The sequence below is a fragment of the Terrapene carolina genome, unplaced genomic scaffold (genome assembly GCF_002925995.2).
Source record: "Terrapene carolina triunguis isolate 2854851 unplaced genomic scaffold, T_m_triunguis-2.0 Scaffold112, whole genome shotgun sequence".
NCBI classification, from domain to species: domain Eukaryota; kingdom Metazoa; phylum Chordata; order Testudines; family Emydidae; genus Terrapene; species Terrapene triunguis.
The window spans coordinates 18101523-18117626 of record NW_020664463.1 but is presented as its reverse complement, the minus strand read 5'-3'; the positions used below and the strand labels follow the sequence as shown (position 1 = coordinate 18117626).

The window sequence follows — 16104 nt, the reverse complement described above, 5'->3', positions numbered from 1 at the left end:
CCCTGCCTGACATAGCAGAAAGGGAACAAACACACTGTGCTTTGTGCATCCTTTTTTACAGAATTCCTGCCAGCCAGAGCACAATACCTCAGGGTGGCCCTAAAATGCATGCTCAAGAGCATATTTTGCCATTCCTTTCAACAGATTCCAAGTGTGCCTTATTGAGCAGCTGCTGCTGACAATACACTGCACACTTAGCTAACTGGGGCCGGGGGGAAGCTGGACCCACCTCCCTAAACTGTAAGCTATTCCTCAAAGAAGCAGTGATGTGTAGGTCAATAGATAAACCATTCTTTCCTAATGCTTTCAGGAGCTATACAAAAAATCTTACCCTGCTATTTCCCTAGGAAAAGAAAGAGGCAGGGGGGTGGAATAAGTAGCTCCTTGTCACTCTAGAACACAAACACAGAACAGGACATAACTAGAGCTGTGCAAATAACTTTTTTCAGTTTGGCGTCTGAACCAAAAAATCATTGGGGGGGAAGGAGGAGATTGAAATGATACGGGCCAACCTGAAACCATTTTTTTAGCAAAACAACGTTGAAAAAAAATTATTTCAAGTCAAACAAAATGTTTGGTTCAGACCAAAATTCAATTTTTCAGAATTTAGAGATTTTTTTCAAACTTTAAAAAAAATTGAAGGAAAATTCAAAATGAAAAGTTATTTTGAATACAAAAAAAAAATTTTATTTTTGAAGTAATAAAAAAAAAATTTTAATTTTCTTTTCAGATTTTTTTTTTTTTTTTTTTTTCAAATCCAACTCTAATTTGTGAAATGTTTCACTCAACCCAAATCTGCATTTTTCAGCCATAAAAAGTTCCACCCAACTCTAGTCATAGCCACTAGCTATATTTGAATAGTTGGCCTGAGAACAAGGTTTTGGAAAGATACCCAACCTCTGCCACAACTACCAACCATTACATGTTGAAAGGAATCTTTGACTCAAATACAACCTTATAAATTTCAAAACTCTTCTCCATAATTTTGATTTATTTGGGGAAGATGTTTTCCCTGATCCATCACGATTGTCCAGATGTCATAGACTACAGGAAGTATCCACAACACTGTATCTGGAAGATTGTAACTACTGGAATTTTGCTTCTTTTGCAGGTCACCCTCTTTCGCACCTATAGAAGAACACTGAAGAACTGTCTAATTTTAAGTCCCTAATATCTGCCAGTTTATGCAGTGCTGTGGGGAGGCAACAGAAGCCTGAGAATGGTTAGCAGGTCTTGATTTATAAGTTGTAATGTTTGAGACACAGCGTTGAGAGGTAAAAATGACCACAGCCATATCTCCACAGCTGACGAAATGTTCCTGAGGGTCTCTGTGCAGAAAACGCACATGCCATATTGCAGTGTTGTTTCTGCTATTTTATATGTTCTGGGCCTGATAGTCAGAGATGCTGAACTCCAGCTGAAACAAATGGATTCTGCAAGTGCTCAACAACTCTGAAAACCAGACCCTATTGGCCTTGGGAAATGTAATGCTAGCAGCACACCTTTTGTGCTACACCTACACTGCTGATGTCTCATTACACGGCTGGCTACAGGATCAATTTGGTCCTGCAAAAACCAAGGAATCCTCAGCCCTGACATCCACATGATGACAGTACAGCACACTGTATGTGTGTTATGACACAAATATTCCCATTTGTTTGTGGGACATGCAGTTGCTGGGATCACACTTCAGGAAAATATTTAGGTCCTCTAGTTGAAGATAACAATACCTTGTTAGTATTTTTGTCTGCAAATTCATTCAACCAATTGTGATCTTCATTCCCATGCATTATACAACTTGTTAACAGTAATCAACATGCCCATAAGTCACATATATCTATTATTTAAGCTGATCTTGCATAGATATGCCACAATGACTGCATCCGGATCCAGGATCTCATCCTAAGAACATGGTAGTTGTAGGCCTCATTTAGAGAGGTATCCTGTTTCATGGTCTGGTTCAGTAATTTAATTGCTCATCTATGGAGAAGCAGGTGGTAAATTTGCATCTATGCTTCATATTCCGCTTACTTTTTTTTTGCCCTTCGGTTCAAGTTGGGGGATCTTTGCCAATCTGAGATTTGTGTGAAAGCTTCACATGTAGTCAGGTGTACCAGACATATTGTCCAGCTATCGTCTGACAGACTTTGAATGTGTTGAAGTTGTCACACCTTCCTCAGTTATTCATAGGTTGAGACTAATATATTGGTAGGATGTACACAAATCATGTGTGTGATTATAGTGTCACTTTAAATAGTCTGGTACTCCGTGATACAATAGGGACTTCTAAACACAAATCACCATTGCCACCAGTGCTACCTGATTTTACTTGATATATGGTTCATACATCATTTTATATGCATGTGGTTCAAACTCTCAATAGTTGTGTTAAGGCTGATCAGTTAGGTTTTCCTAATCATATGTCATTGACTGGACTCATATGCCTGTACAACCAGCTGGATTGGAAAGAAGTGCCGTCACAACAGAGAGGTCCACATTCTCAAGATTTACATGTTATGTAATGGCTGGCACATTACCATCCCTGTCTTTGCCAAATGTCCTGGCTTTACACAAGATAATCATGTAACAGCAGGTATCAAACTTGAGATCTCTGGATCTTAATGCATGAGCCTTTTCTGCTTGACCTAAAAGACCCTAAAAGATCTTTTAGCCAAGGCTGTAGCATGCTTGTAAACTTTTGTGGCCTAGCCACTCCTAGAAGGAGACAGAATGCCACAACACCACATTGAGTGTGCATGGCTTACCCTCATTTTCAGCATCTCATGCATTAAACAGTCAGCAGCCAGAAAGGTATTGATGGCTCCTGGGTGAATATCTGCTTATGTATGTGGGGGCCAGCTGGTGGGAGATATTCACTGGAAGAACTGTTTGTGTGGCTACAAAATGCACATATGTCTTGTCATTTGCTGCATCCCATGATGTTTCCCAACTGTTCCAGGTGATGCAACTCATATCACCTTATCATGGGATGGATGTTATTTAACCCCCATAATGTTGCTAGACATGGAAGATATTTTTGTTTGAATCAATGCTGGAGATGGGTGTTTTGGACTCATGACCATCATCTTTATAACACACGGCTTATATGGCACTGTTTATATCAACGGCACGTTGACTGCATGGGTATTACAATGAGCAATTGTGTAACTGTTTCAATCTGAATCATTATCTCCGCTCACTTCTCACTGTGAGGCTGATGGTATAACAAGCTATTTCAACAGGTAAGAAGATTATTGTCTGTGTTACAAGCATTAGATACCTGCAACTAGCAAGGCTGGGGCCTCAAGGCATAGCTAGTATCTGCACACTAGTAAGTCTGTCTACTGTGGCATGCCTGTCTCATGCACATTTATTGAAAGAACCCCAGCATGTAATGTGCAGCGTGAGAAACTTGTCAGATGTAATAAAAAAAAAAAAAAGGTGTTATCGGTGGGCTGTACACGAATATTTAGAGCAGTGGTACTCAGTTCAGTGATTCAGGAGACAAATTAGTGATCAACCTTACCCAAAACAGCCACAGTCGTGTGAATTCAGTATGGCAGGGGAAATATTTAGTTTTTATATAAATATTATCCTCACAGCAAAATGACTGGCCAACTATTACTATTTTATCAACTACAATTGGTTAATAACATAGTAAAAACATCCTGATTGGTTAATAACTTAGATTGGTTAATAATTAAAGCACACAGTGTTTTAATATCATGTGCTGCAAACTGCTGCAGGAGACATTAAAAAAAGGCACTTGCGGCAGTCTAGAGGATAATGGGAATGATGGTAATGGCTCATAGGGAATTTTTAAATGGCAAGCCTAGAGAAACAATGGGCTGGTCTACACTGGGGGGGGGGAGGAAATCGATCTAAGATACGCAACTTCAGCTACGAGAATAGCGTAGCTGAAGTTGACGTATCTTAGATCGACTTACCTCCCATCCTAACGGCACGGGATCGATGGCCGTGGCTCCCCCGTCGACTCCGCTTCCGCCTCTCGCCCTGGTGGAGTTCCGGAGTCGACGGGGAGCGTGTTCAGGGATTGATTTATCACGTCTAGACGAGATAGATCGATTGCTACCCGCCGATCCGGCGGGTAGTGAAGACGTACCCAATGACACATATGATAGAGTGTAGGCTCTCAGGAGTGGTGTTTCTGTGAGGTTTTTTTTTTTTTAAAGTGTTGTCACACCTTTTCCCCAAATCTTTCCCTCTAAGGATGAGAAAAAGGAGGATTATATTGCAGATATCTAATAGGAGATTTTTATTTATTCCGCACCGGTTTGCCCTCCATATTCCTAATTATGACTTGACTGCTAGTTTGAGAAGGGAGGAAACAGCTATGAGACAAAGTTCTTATATAGATTATGAGCTAATTGTATTATCATAGAACCTAGGACTCCCAGTCATGTACCAGGACCAGCCAGTGTTGCCAAAGTCTCTGATTTTTTTTTTAAAAAAAGGAATAAGTAAAACAAGGGAAAAGGTATTACAGATGAAAGGATTATCATTTAAGTATAGTATATATATGAAGTTTTTCCCCAGTATGAAAATCCTTTAAAAGGAATATTTTTATGATTGCATAAAGCTTAAGACTTCAGTTCTGATGCTAATGACTTTTCTGGGACACAAATTGCCAAATTTTCAGTGGTTTAACTTGTTTTTAACTGGGCAGAAATCTTAGATAGAAGTTACACATCTAACTATTTGGTTGCAAGTATAAATCAGATAATTAGACATGAAGCTAAGATTTATGCCTACAATTGGTTTGTGGGCACCTCTGTAGCAGTTACAAATTATGCCTGCAAAAAGGGCCTAAACCTGACTGAAAATTCATTTCAAAATCTCCACTTTCCAGAAACTCTCCTTGCATTAGGACTGGTAGAAACAATGCCCATTGAAGCGATTTGACAGAAAACTGGATTTTCAACTACTTTTTTTTTTTTTAAAGCACAAATAAAATAAATAAATAAAAGTGTCTGCTTTGTGCAGAAAATTTTTCAATCTTTTCAGCCAAAATATATTTTAATGTATTATTTGTATTGCGCTAACACCTAGGAGCCCCAGTCATGGAACAAGACCCCATTGTGTTGTACATACACAGAACAAAAAGATGGTCCCTGCCCTAAACAGCTTATAATCTACATAAGGAACCAGCTTTTGTTTTTTCAAGAAAAATTCAACCTTCCCTGTCGGTGGACAGACACTACAGAAGACTGAACCAATTAGTGGCCTTTTCTCTCCAGTGGCTGAATTTGATATGCAAGCCTTCTGCACACTAATGCTGCCAAAACTCAAGCTAGAGCCCTTTGAGCTGTAAACACCAGCTCTGACAGGTGAGCCAGGAAGGGAACCTTGAAGGAGCCACTAGAATCTGAGGGCTTGTCTACACTGGCACTTTACAGCACTGCAACTTTCTCGCTCAGGGGTGTGAAAAAACACACCCTTGAGCGCTGCAAGTTTCAGCGCTGTAAAGTGCCAGTGTAGACAGTGCACCAGAGCTGGTAGCTATTCCCTTCGTGGAGGTGTTTTTTTTAATAGCGCCGAGAGAGCTCTCTCCCAGTGCTATGCCGCGACTATACAGCCACATTAAAGCACTGCTGGAGCTACGGTGGCGCTTTAAAGGGCCCGGGGCTCCCTGCAGCGGCTGGAGCCCTGGCCCCTTTAAATCACTGCCACGGAAGCCGGTCCAGTCCGGCACGGCGTACTGGCTCTTGCTGGTACGCTGTACCGGACCGGCTTACTTTCACCTCCGGTCAGGCCCCCCAAAACATCATAAATATGGGTTCTTTCTTTTTGAGTCTTGTAGGGTTTGAGCCTTTAGGGTGCACTCAGTTCACAATTTCCAGCTTTTCTCTGTAACTATGAGGGTTAGGAACTTTTTTTTATTTTTAACAAAAGCTGAGATTCTCATGTTATCACAGGAGTCCAGGAGCAGGGGCTTTAAGAGAAGAAAATATATATTGCACCTCTTGTGATAGAAATCATGTGAGTTGGCAATGATGGCTATTTCCATGAATGCCATCTTGGTCTGGGAAGACAGGAGGTCTCTATTAACAACTTGAAGCTGCATCAGTTTGGAGACACAGAGGGTGTGAGTCATATAACAATAGCCTAAAATTCACAAGAAAGCCAATACAAGAAATGCAATCTCTCAATCTCTCATTTGGAAAAGCTTCCCAGGAAATATTTGAATATTAATAACTCATCTATACAGTAAGGAGGAATATTTTAGCTTGAAGCTTTTATTCAATATATTCTTATAGTCCTCAGTGGGTGAGATGAGTAAGAAGAGGCACCAACTGCTGTCTCTATCACTAAACAGGGGCAAAGCAATTAGACCAGATTCTCTGGTTTGCTTAGTTCACATGACACTGTGTAAGCTGCGCCCTTACAGCTTTTACTTACAGGAAGGCTGGATGGCTGTGAATCAGATGGCTGCAACTGACTCCTTGAGAGCACCCCCTCTCCTACATACCCCGAACACTGCTTGTGCACAGTAGAGACCTGAGCCCATTATATTTTGGCTCTAATGTTTAAGCTTTGTGCCTTTAAGTCACCCCCTACCCTCACACACCTGCAACAGCCTGACTCTTCCTATGCACCCTCACCTTCAAATCTCTGAAAAGGTGCTTCTTGCAGTTTACTCTTCAAGACTGAGAGGCAGAGTGGTCTAGTGGATAGAGCGCTGGACTGAGACTCAGGAGACCTGAGCTCTAGTCTTTGCCCTGGCTTGCTGGGTGATCTTGGTCAAGTCATTTCCCCTCTCTGTGCCTCAGTTTCTCCATCTGTAAAAAGGAGATAACAATGCTTCTCTCTCTTTATCAGTAGATCTCAAAGGACTTTACAAAGAGTGCTCTATAAAGAGATAGATACTGTTATTATTATTATTACTGTTGAAGCTCCTGCTTCTAGCCAGTAAAGAGTCCTTACAAACCTTTGCATTGTGGTTTAATTAACAAACGGATACAGTTGAATTAGTCAGGCAGCATTTGGGTGACCAGATACTAACTGGTTACAAAAATCCCTTTCCTTCCTTCCTCTTTTTTTTTTTTTTTTTTTTTTTTTAAAACACCCTAGGCTCTTGATCTTATTAGCATTACACTGTAAGTGTCTGTCTGGCAGTTCTTTTCTCACTTTATTAACAAGCCCTGCTTTTTCATATTGTCATTCTTTGTGCCAGCAGTGCCTCTCTCTGATTGCCTCTCAGAGGGGATGGCCAGCTGGAAAAGTCTGTCCAGTTAATAAAGTCAATCTGGAAGCATTTTACCCACCGGCTTGAAAAACAGGAGGTGATGCAGCCTGCTAATGTGCTTGTCACACTGAATGTAAAAGGTAGCACACGAACAAAGTTATATAAAAAGAACAATGCAGATTACGGTTGTGACGTTGTGCAGTCTATATGGTTTTATAAAAATATGATAAGTGAATATAATGTAACTGGGATATGCTTCATGCAAAAGGTCTCTTGTAAGGTATCATTACAAATCTTATAATCTACTGAGTGTGATCATCCTATTTCTATAAATGTATCACTCTTGTATCTAAAACTAGAAATATAAAATATAACTCTGAGGGCCTATTGTAATTATGCAAAGTGTGGGCCATGAATGGTAGTTTGGAATCTTGATGACTCCCATTAACCAGGACCATTGTCTGCAGATGGCTCTTTTCTACCTGTTAGTCTTCCTGTATATGTGTGTGCTGGCAAGTGAGTAATGAAGTCTTGCAGTGACACGTGATCATGTCACCTGAACTGGAATCTATCTTTAACCTGGTGCTTTTCCAGTGGGGGGGGGGGGAACCCAGAGGGACAAAGGGTTTCCGCCTTATGCAAAAGATATATAAAGAGGTGGAACAGAAGAGAGAGGGAGAAGAGGAGCCATCATGAAGACTCCCCTAGCTACCACCTGAGCTGCAACAAGAGCTGTACCAGGGGAAAGAATTGTGCCCAGGCCTGGAAGGTGTCCAGTCTGAGGAAAAAACTTACTGAAGCATCTCTGAGGGTGAGATTATCTGTATTCAGTTTGATTAGACATAGATTTTGCGCATTTTATTTTATTTTGGTTGGTGACTTACTTTGTTCTGTCTGTTACTACTTGGAACCACTGAAATCCTACTTTCTGTATTTACTTATTAATTAACTCAGAGTATGTATTAATACCTGGGGGAGCAAACAACTGTGCATCTCTCTCTATCAGTGTTATAGAGGGTGAACAATTTAGGAGTTTACCCTGCATAAGCTTTATACAGGGTAAAACGGATTTATTTGGGTTTAGACCCCATTGGGAGTTGGGCATCTGAGTGTTAAAGGCAGGAACACTTCTGTGAACTGTTTTCAGGTAAACCTGCAGCTTTGGGGCAAGTAATTCAGACCCTGGGTCTGTGTTGGAGCAGACGGGAGTGTCTGGCTCAGCAAGACAGGGTGCTGGAGTCCTGAACTGGCAGGGAAAACAGGGATAGAAGTAGTCTTGGCACATCAGGTGGCAGCTCCCAAGGGGGTTTCTGTGATCCAACCCATCACAACGGTTTTTCCTCTCTTACTAAGATGGACAGAAACTGAACATACTCTGAAAAATCTGGGCTTTTACTTTCAAGGTGTTACTGACTGACTCATTGCTTAAATTTTCTTCTGGTTTGTGGTAACACTGGAGGTAAAATCCTGGCCGTAATGCAATCGATCGGAGTTTTGCCACTGATACCGAGGAGGCCAGGATTATACCCTGGGTCAATTTTTCTACCTTCCTACTACTTTGTAGCTAAATAGCATGCCCTTATGACGGGTTAGATTGTAATTCAGGATGTACACCCGTGCAAGGGAATAAGGATCTACTATATGCCTGTGTGGGCTATCCAGAGCAAGTGGGTGGGGAATTATGGATAATGGATGGAGTCTTGGACCCACCTCCTAACACACACCAGCCAGCATAGCTGCACTGGGGGGTTCTATAATTTGCTGCTGGTATAGATCCTCCCAAAGGAAGGAAAGGCAGGGAGGGACTTGGGCCTCAGAGAGGTGTTTCTGAAGCACACTGCCTCCTGGGGTTTTTGGGGTGGTGCATGTTACTCCTCGCCCTAAAGGCACAATCTCAACCTAATGCTTTATAGGGGTAATGTAAATACCTATATTTAATCGAGATAACTGAAGGACAATGAGAACAGAATTCCACATACATGCAAGCACACACTAGATTTTGTTCTGTAATCTACATGACAAGAACATTTGTAGTCCAGTAGCACTGAGAAACCCTAGTCAGGAATGAGGCCCTGTGATGCAAGGCGCTGTACAAACAACACACCTTGCTTACTATTTTTCCATAGGACCCCCTTCCCCAATTCTGCCACCCTGGCTCATGTTGTACTCAATGAAATCAATGGAACAACTCACAAAGTAAGGTACTACTAAATGTCAATAAGGATGTCAAATCTGGATGCCCAGTACACACGATGGATGGTGTTCAGAGAATGAAACAGCTATTCAATATTTCTCTTAGCCTCATCATTCAACATGTAAGTGCTCCATGCTTCATACAATGCACTCCATCCAATGCTTGCCCAAAATGAGGGAAGGATCCTGCAGACCCAAATGACCAATTTCAGCAAAGAATGAAGGTTGGATCATCTGTACCCCAGTTTTAATCATTACATAATCCTGCCTCATTCACATTCAACCCTGCACTCTTTCCAAATCAGAGCCCTTCCTGGGCTTGGAAAACACATGCCAAATTTCAATCTGAGGGGGGAAAGCTTGACAAAGTTGTAAAGATCTGAAAATGAGCCTTTTGAATAAAAGAAATGCTTGTACAATATAAGTAGGGCCCTACCAAATTCACAGCCATGAAAAATGCGCCACGGACCGTGAAATTTGGTCTTTTGTGTGCTTTTACCCTATACTAAACAGATTTCACAGGGGAGACAGCATTTCTCAAATTGGGGGGTCCTGATCCAAAAGGGAGTTACAAGAGGGTTGGAAGGTTATTTTAGAGGGGGTCCCAGTATTGCCACCTTTACTTCTGCGCTGCCTTCAGAGCTGGGCAACTGTTGGCTGGGTGCCCAGCTCTGAAGGCAGTGCTCCACCATCAGCAGTGCCGAAGTAAGGGTGGCAATACCAGATCATGCCATCCTTACTTCTCATTGATGCTGGCGGCAGTTCTGCCTTCAGAGCTGGGATCCCGGCCAGCAGCCACCACTCTTCTGCTGCCCAGCTCTGAAGGCAGCGCCACCGCCAGCAGCAGCACAGAAGTAAGGGTAGTGATACCGCAACACCCCCTAAAATCTTGCAACTCCCCTCTCCGCAACTCCTTTTTGGGTCAGACCCTTACAATTACAACACCGTGAAATTTTAGATTTAAATGGCTGAAATCATGACACTTATGATTTTTAAAATCCTATGACCATGAAATTGACCAAAATGGACCGTGAATTTGGTAGGGCCCTAAATATAAGCAACAGGCATCACAGCGTGCTCTGGCTGTAAGTCCTTCAAATAAAGCAATGTAACGAGAGGCTGCACAGTTTAATCACACAAGAGTCAAGCCAGGAAGAAGATAAAACTGGACATGCAGCATTTACTCAATCCCTTTGCTTACTATTTTATCACATAATATGACACCGTTTTTTTTTCTACGATTATTCAAACAGGTCATAAGAATCATCAGTTTCTCAACAGCAGGTTGCTGTTTTTTCATTCCTCCACAGCACTGCTGGACAGCGCTGAATTGGCACTCAAATTGATTCAGTACTTACAATCAACACCTTTCTGGGCGGGGGTTTCTCAGCAGAGAAGGGGACAGATTCTAAGCACTTGGGGCAGGGACTGTTATTTACAAAGTGTAACGGCACTTAGCACAATGGAGCTCCAACAAAGCTGAGGCCTGTTACTACCACAATATAATTATAAGTAACCATAAAAAATGAAAAAGTGGCAAGCAGTCCCCTTCTCTTATGGGGAAAGTCTTGGAATGTTTCATTCTCCCAGTGGAGAGGGGACTTTATTGTGCATCTAGTGCAATGTTCTTCCTTCCAATATCAGATTACACAGGATTTGTTCTCAAGATGCAGATAACAGAAAGAGCTGGCAATTAAAATGTAAAATTCTCAAGTAAAATTCTAAAGGGAGGTAGGGAGGGGAGCTAAATTTCATGGGGAACCTTATTTCTGGCATTTGTAGCTCCTGAGAGCTTGACTTTGTAACCTTAACAGTCTTTTAAACATAGGATTTTTTAATGTAATATAATAATAAACTACAAGTGACAATAACAGTTGAATGTGTAAATTAAGATACACTTAAAAAGTGTCTTAACTGTGTCTTTCCATTATTTCAGATGTTTGGAGGTAACTTTACCCCTCCAAATTTCCTGACTGATTTGTCTATGTATTGTTTACTACAGTATTCTCATACAGATTTTTCTGCTTATGTTTCTGTTAGATACTTTTAGTCTTAACTTCACTCACATGGAGTTCCATGCCTGGATATGTTAATAACGAATGACAATATTTTACTGAGTTACCTGTTTTGGTGTGTGTGCTTGCTTTGGAAAAAAGACAATACAAACAACAAAATAGAATCTAAATTAAAATTAAAAAATGCTAACATACAAATATAGAACACATTTATCTTTCCCACCACTGAGGGCCTGAAACCACACAACATTGAGATGCGATTCTGAGGCAATCACAAGATGAAGTTCCCTTGTAGATCCAACTGGACTGTGTGTTTCCTGTTGAACCAGTAATGTTGTATATAGTTCAACAGCTGCTGCCTTTTCACCCCAGAAGTGACTGTATTTGGCAGTACATGAAGCAATTCCTGATGTATAAAATGCTTGGGATGAAAGTTACTACAGTTAATGAATGGTACTATAAGATAAAAGAAATATCTCCTCACCTGAGCTTTATCAATACACTAATTAGCTACAGCCCAAATCTAAAGTCCTTACTCAGCAAAACTGCCATACAATACAATAGGAAGGAAAGGTGGAAACTCTCAGACTATATCACAAGTTTTACCAAACCAATTAAAAACACCCTAACTATCAGAACACTTCAGGAAATATAAACACAAATACAAATATAATTGAAGCCCAAATGCAAATACCCCTGCTAATCTATTCAGCTTTTTGACTTTAACATCAAATATCTGATTGCAGAGATAGAGAAGTAGAGAGATGGAGATGGCGAAGAGCAGGAAGGGATAAGCAATTGAAGTTATTGGAACTAAAAGCCAACAACTCCACAAACAAAAGAGTTGGTGACTTATTTACATCTTGTAGCAACTACTACAGGAAGTAAATACGCCTGAGTTTATTTTTGCACTATCAGTCTGATTCTATTTATCACACTAAAGTAGCAGTGGTATATAGAACATTTCTCCTGGGCTCCCCACAGCTATCACAGCTCAAAAGGTGAGCAATTGCGACAGCCGCCATCTTGACTGACATACCAGAGATTGAACCAGGGATCTCCAGAGCTAAATCATGAGCTGCTACATCTCTGACTAGGGTTGTAACAGATTTTGTGGATTGGGCACAGAGGAGGACCTGTACCTTATGCTCATCAGGGGTTTACATAGTTCCCACTACCCACTTGCACTGCTACCATGCCTCCTGTAATGATTACTCCTTCTGTCATGGGAGGGTGTCCATTCCTAGCCACCAGATAAAGCAATGGAGAACTGCACACCTTAATACTATTGCACGTTCCCAGCATGCACCTACAGCTCCCCAGGAGCTTTTGGTAACTTAGCCCCTTAACACAGAGACGACAAACGCATTAATACTGTAATCCCAGCATGTGCTATGAGACAGGATGAAACCACCTGGCCAAATGTCAAAACATTTTCGAAGGCCTAGAGCTGGATGGTCCCATTTCTGAACAACAGTGAATTATTTGTTCCAATGTGGCTCTGTATTAAAACTCGCTTCCACTCCTCGGGAGCAGCCACTGGTCACTTGAAATTTCTAAAGAGTAATCTTGTATTTATAGATCCAAATGTTGTTCAGGGTTAAAAATCTGGAAGACAACATGACAGACCAAATGACTATATTCTCTTAAAGCCAAATTGAAAACTGAGTTTCCTGAGAGATTTTTACTTCTGTGTAATTCCAGTTAAAAATGAGTGAAATACTGACTTGCTACTGAGAAAAAAGGCGCGGGGGGGGGGGGGGGGGGGGGGAACAGTATCTGAAGCACAGCTTGTGAAACTAATATTTATAAATTCCTATAGAGTTGTTCAGTCTCAGAAAAGACGTCTAAGGGGAAGCATGACAATATATAGAGTACAGGCATTAATTGTTCTCATTCGTCAATGAAAATATCATAAGTAGTCCTGGATTTAAGATGCAGTAGGGAAAATTTAAGGAAGTTAGGGAAAGTATTGCCTTAGTAGATTTCCACTTTGGGGATGAATCCTCGGAGTCCTGTAGGCTTGTTTCACTCTAGGGAAGGTTTCATTCCCCAAAGGACAGAAGACTCACCCAACTGAAATAAGGCAGCATCTATGGCCTGTCTCTGTAACATAACACTTTTAGAAATAAATGGACTTGCCACTTGGGATTTCAGTGCACACTTTTATACAGCACTGCTCTCATGCCTTTGCTTCCAGATCAGATGTTTGGTTTGGCAGGACAGTTTTACAACCACCATTTAAACAGAACTATTCATCCCACCTTCCTGGGGGTTGTACCACTAGCCACATTCTCACAAGAGAGAATATGCGAGGTGAAAAATATTGAAGTGTTTTGCAGATCCAAAATGCTACAGGTTAGACATGCAAACTCTTGGGCAAATGTTTTTTTAATCTCCCTACTCAAAGAACACACCAGGAAGTGGTTAGATGTATGACTTGCAAGCTTCCACACTTAGGACATGTTGTGAGAAGGTTAAATCATGTAATTCAAGAAGCAGTAATATCATGTCAACGAATAGCACTCATTTTAACCTATAAATCAAATGGATGTGTATTAGCAACTGAAGTGGCACAAAACCTACTTTCTGAAACCAAAAACTACGTGAAACTCACCAGGGTGAGGAGAAGAGAGAAAGAGCTCAAGATCTGTAAAATAATCAGAAGTTCAAAGTACAAACACTCATTCGGCTAATATTGCTAAAATATCATTACACTAGCAATAAACTTAAGTTACCTAAAATGGAAACATTTGCTATATAGAATGCCAGAAAAATCTCATATCTGCCTCACTGCTGACAATCCATCTCTCCATTCAGTCTCTCTGGTTCTTCGTAGCCAAATTTGTTAGCTATAATATCATGAGTCGCTCCAGCATAGGTTCCAGAAAGGTTCCTGCTTTACAGGAAAACAGATGCCTTTGTTTCCCTAACAGACCCAACTGTTGTATCCACATCAGCAGTTCAGGGACCTATTACAAGGCCTTCTCAAACTAGTTGTGTGGGGCCTTCTTTCACCAAGCACCCAACCCAATGGACCATAAGTCACCTCTTCTTGCACATTCCACTTCCCCTAAAAGAAACAGCTTCTCTTTCCTCCCTGTCTGGTTTTAAGGGGCCCAGAGCTCCTAATGTAACACTTGTTGTGTTAACAAGTCTCAGGAGGGTCTTCCCCAGAATGAAGAAAATAAAATAAATAAATAAAAGCATATCAATTTTGCCCAGACTCATCAACCAACAAGTTATGCTAGAAGAAAGTCATATGGAGGAGTTTAAGATGCATTGGGCCCATAAATTCATTTCAACATCTACATCTACATCATTTTTTTTCAGGTATAGCCAAATAACTATCAAAAAGCTTACCACTACCACAGTGTTACCAGCTTTCATTATTTTATCCCGAGTCTTGTAATATTTGTTATTTTTCTTAAAATATCAGCTCCTGGAGCCCTGTGATTACATGAGGATCTCACCTTTCATTAAGTTTCTAGCACTCGTGGTTCCAGAGAAAAGCTTGAAAGTGTGACCACTGCCCTGAAGGATTGAGAACCAGAAGGCAAATGAGAAGAATCCAAAATGTATTACTGCTTTACAGTCTCAAGACTGGGATTATTAGATAGTGAATATCCAAGGTGGGCTCCCTCCTAAAGCTTTTATTCAAAATGAGTAGGAGTTTGGGGTTTTTTTGAGTAAGGGCTCATAAACACAGGACTATGGAAAGCAAGCAAAATTCTACCTACACAATCATAGCTTTTTGAAGGACTAGCTGTATTAACTTTAATCAAATTCATGAGTTTAGAAAGGACATTGTCATTTAATAATTTTAGAGACTTTTCACTCCTTAGTGGATAAACAAACTTCTAAATACAGACAGACATTTGTTTCCTTCCCTAAAAGATTTTCTTCCTCTGCACACAAGTTTGATTTTTGTAAAATTGCACACAAATGCTCTGCCAGTCATTTTTTTTAATTTTTAAACCACATTGTAACACGCATGAGATCCTCATCTGATGTAAAACAGTGTACCTCTTATGCACCAATTTACATCATCGGAAGATCTGACCTGTTATTTGTAAAATAAAAACAAATATATTATCCTTGAAAACTGAAAGGGGTATAAAGTGGGGGGGGGAGGGTCGTGTGTGGGCCTCACAACCTCCAGAATCCATATTAATCATGGTTCTGCACATATGAGTAGTATGCACTAACAAGGAGCTTTGTAACACCTAATGGTCATGTTCTGGTGTTTTTATAGGTTTCCACTAAGACCACGTGATAACAAAATAGAAATTATGGATCACTTTGCCACTTTTTTATAACCTTCTATTCTTGCAACAATCTTCTGCAGTGATCCAATACATACTGATGTGTACCAGTGTATCTAATGGCTTTGGAAGACTCACATAGTTCCCACCACTAAACACACTGCAATCAACTTTGTTAGCAGTATGGAGGCTAAAAAAGCCATCAATATGATGTGACACCCATGCGCTGTAATCATCTCTCCTTCAGAGACCAGTGATTTCATTTCTATTCTACGTATTATGACAGTGTATTTTATTCTCTCTTTATGGTTCAGCAAACTAATCACTAGTTTCTTTCTCTCTCACTGAACCATGACACATAGTACACCTCAGGGAATGATCAACCAAGTTCCATCCTGTGGTTTTCACTCACCTCTCTATATTT

At 40.7% G+C, this 16104-nt stretch overlaps 1 protein-coding gene across 2 annotated transcripts in view; it reads right to left on the bottom strand.

Moving 5' to 3' along the window:
- FAR2 (fatty acyl-CoA reductase 2) overlaps nt 1-16104 on the bottom strand; it is a 219492-nt gene that overhangs the window by 184403 nt on the left and 18985 nt on the right. The gene's annotated exons all lie outside the window — the stretch shown is intronic.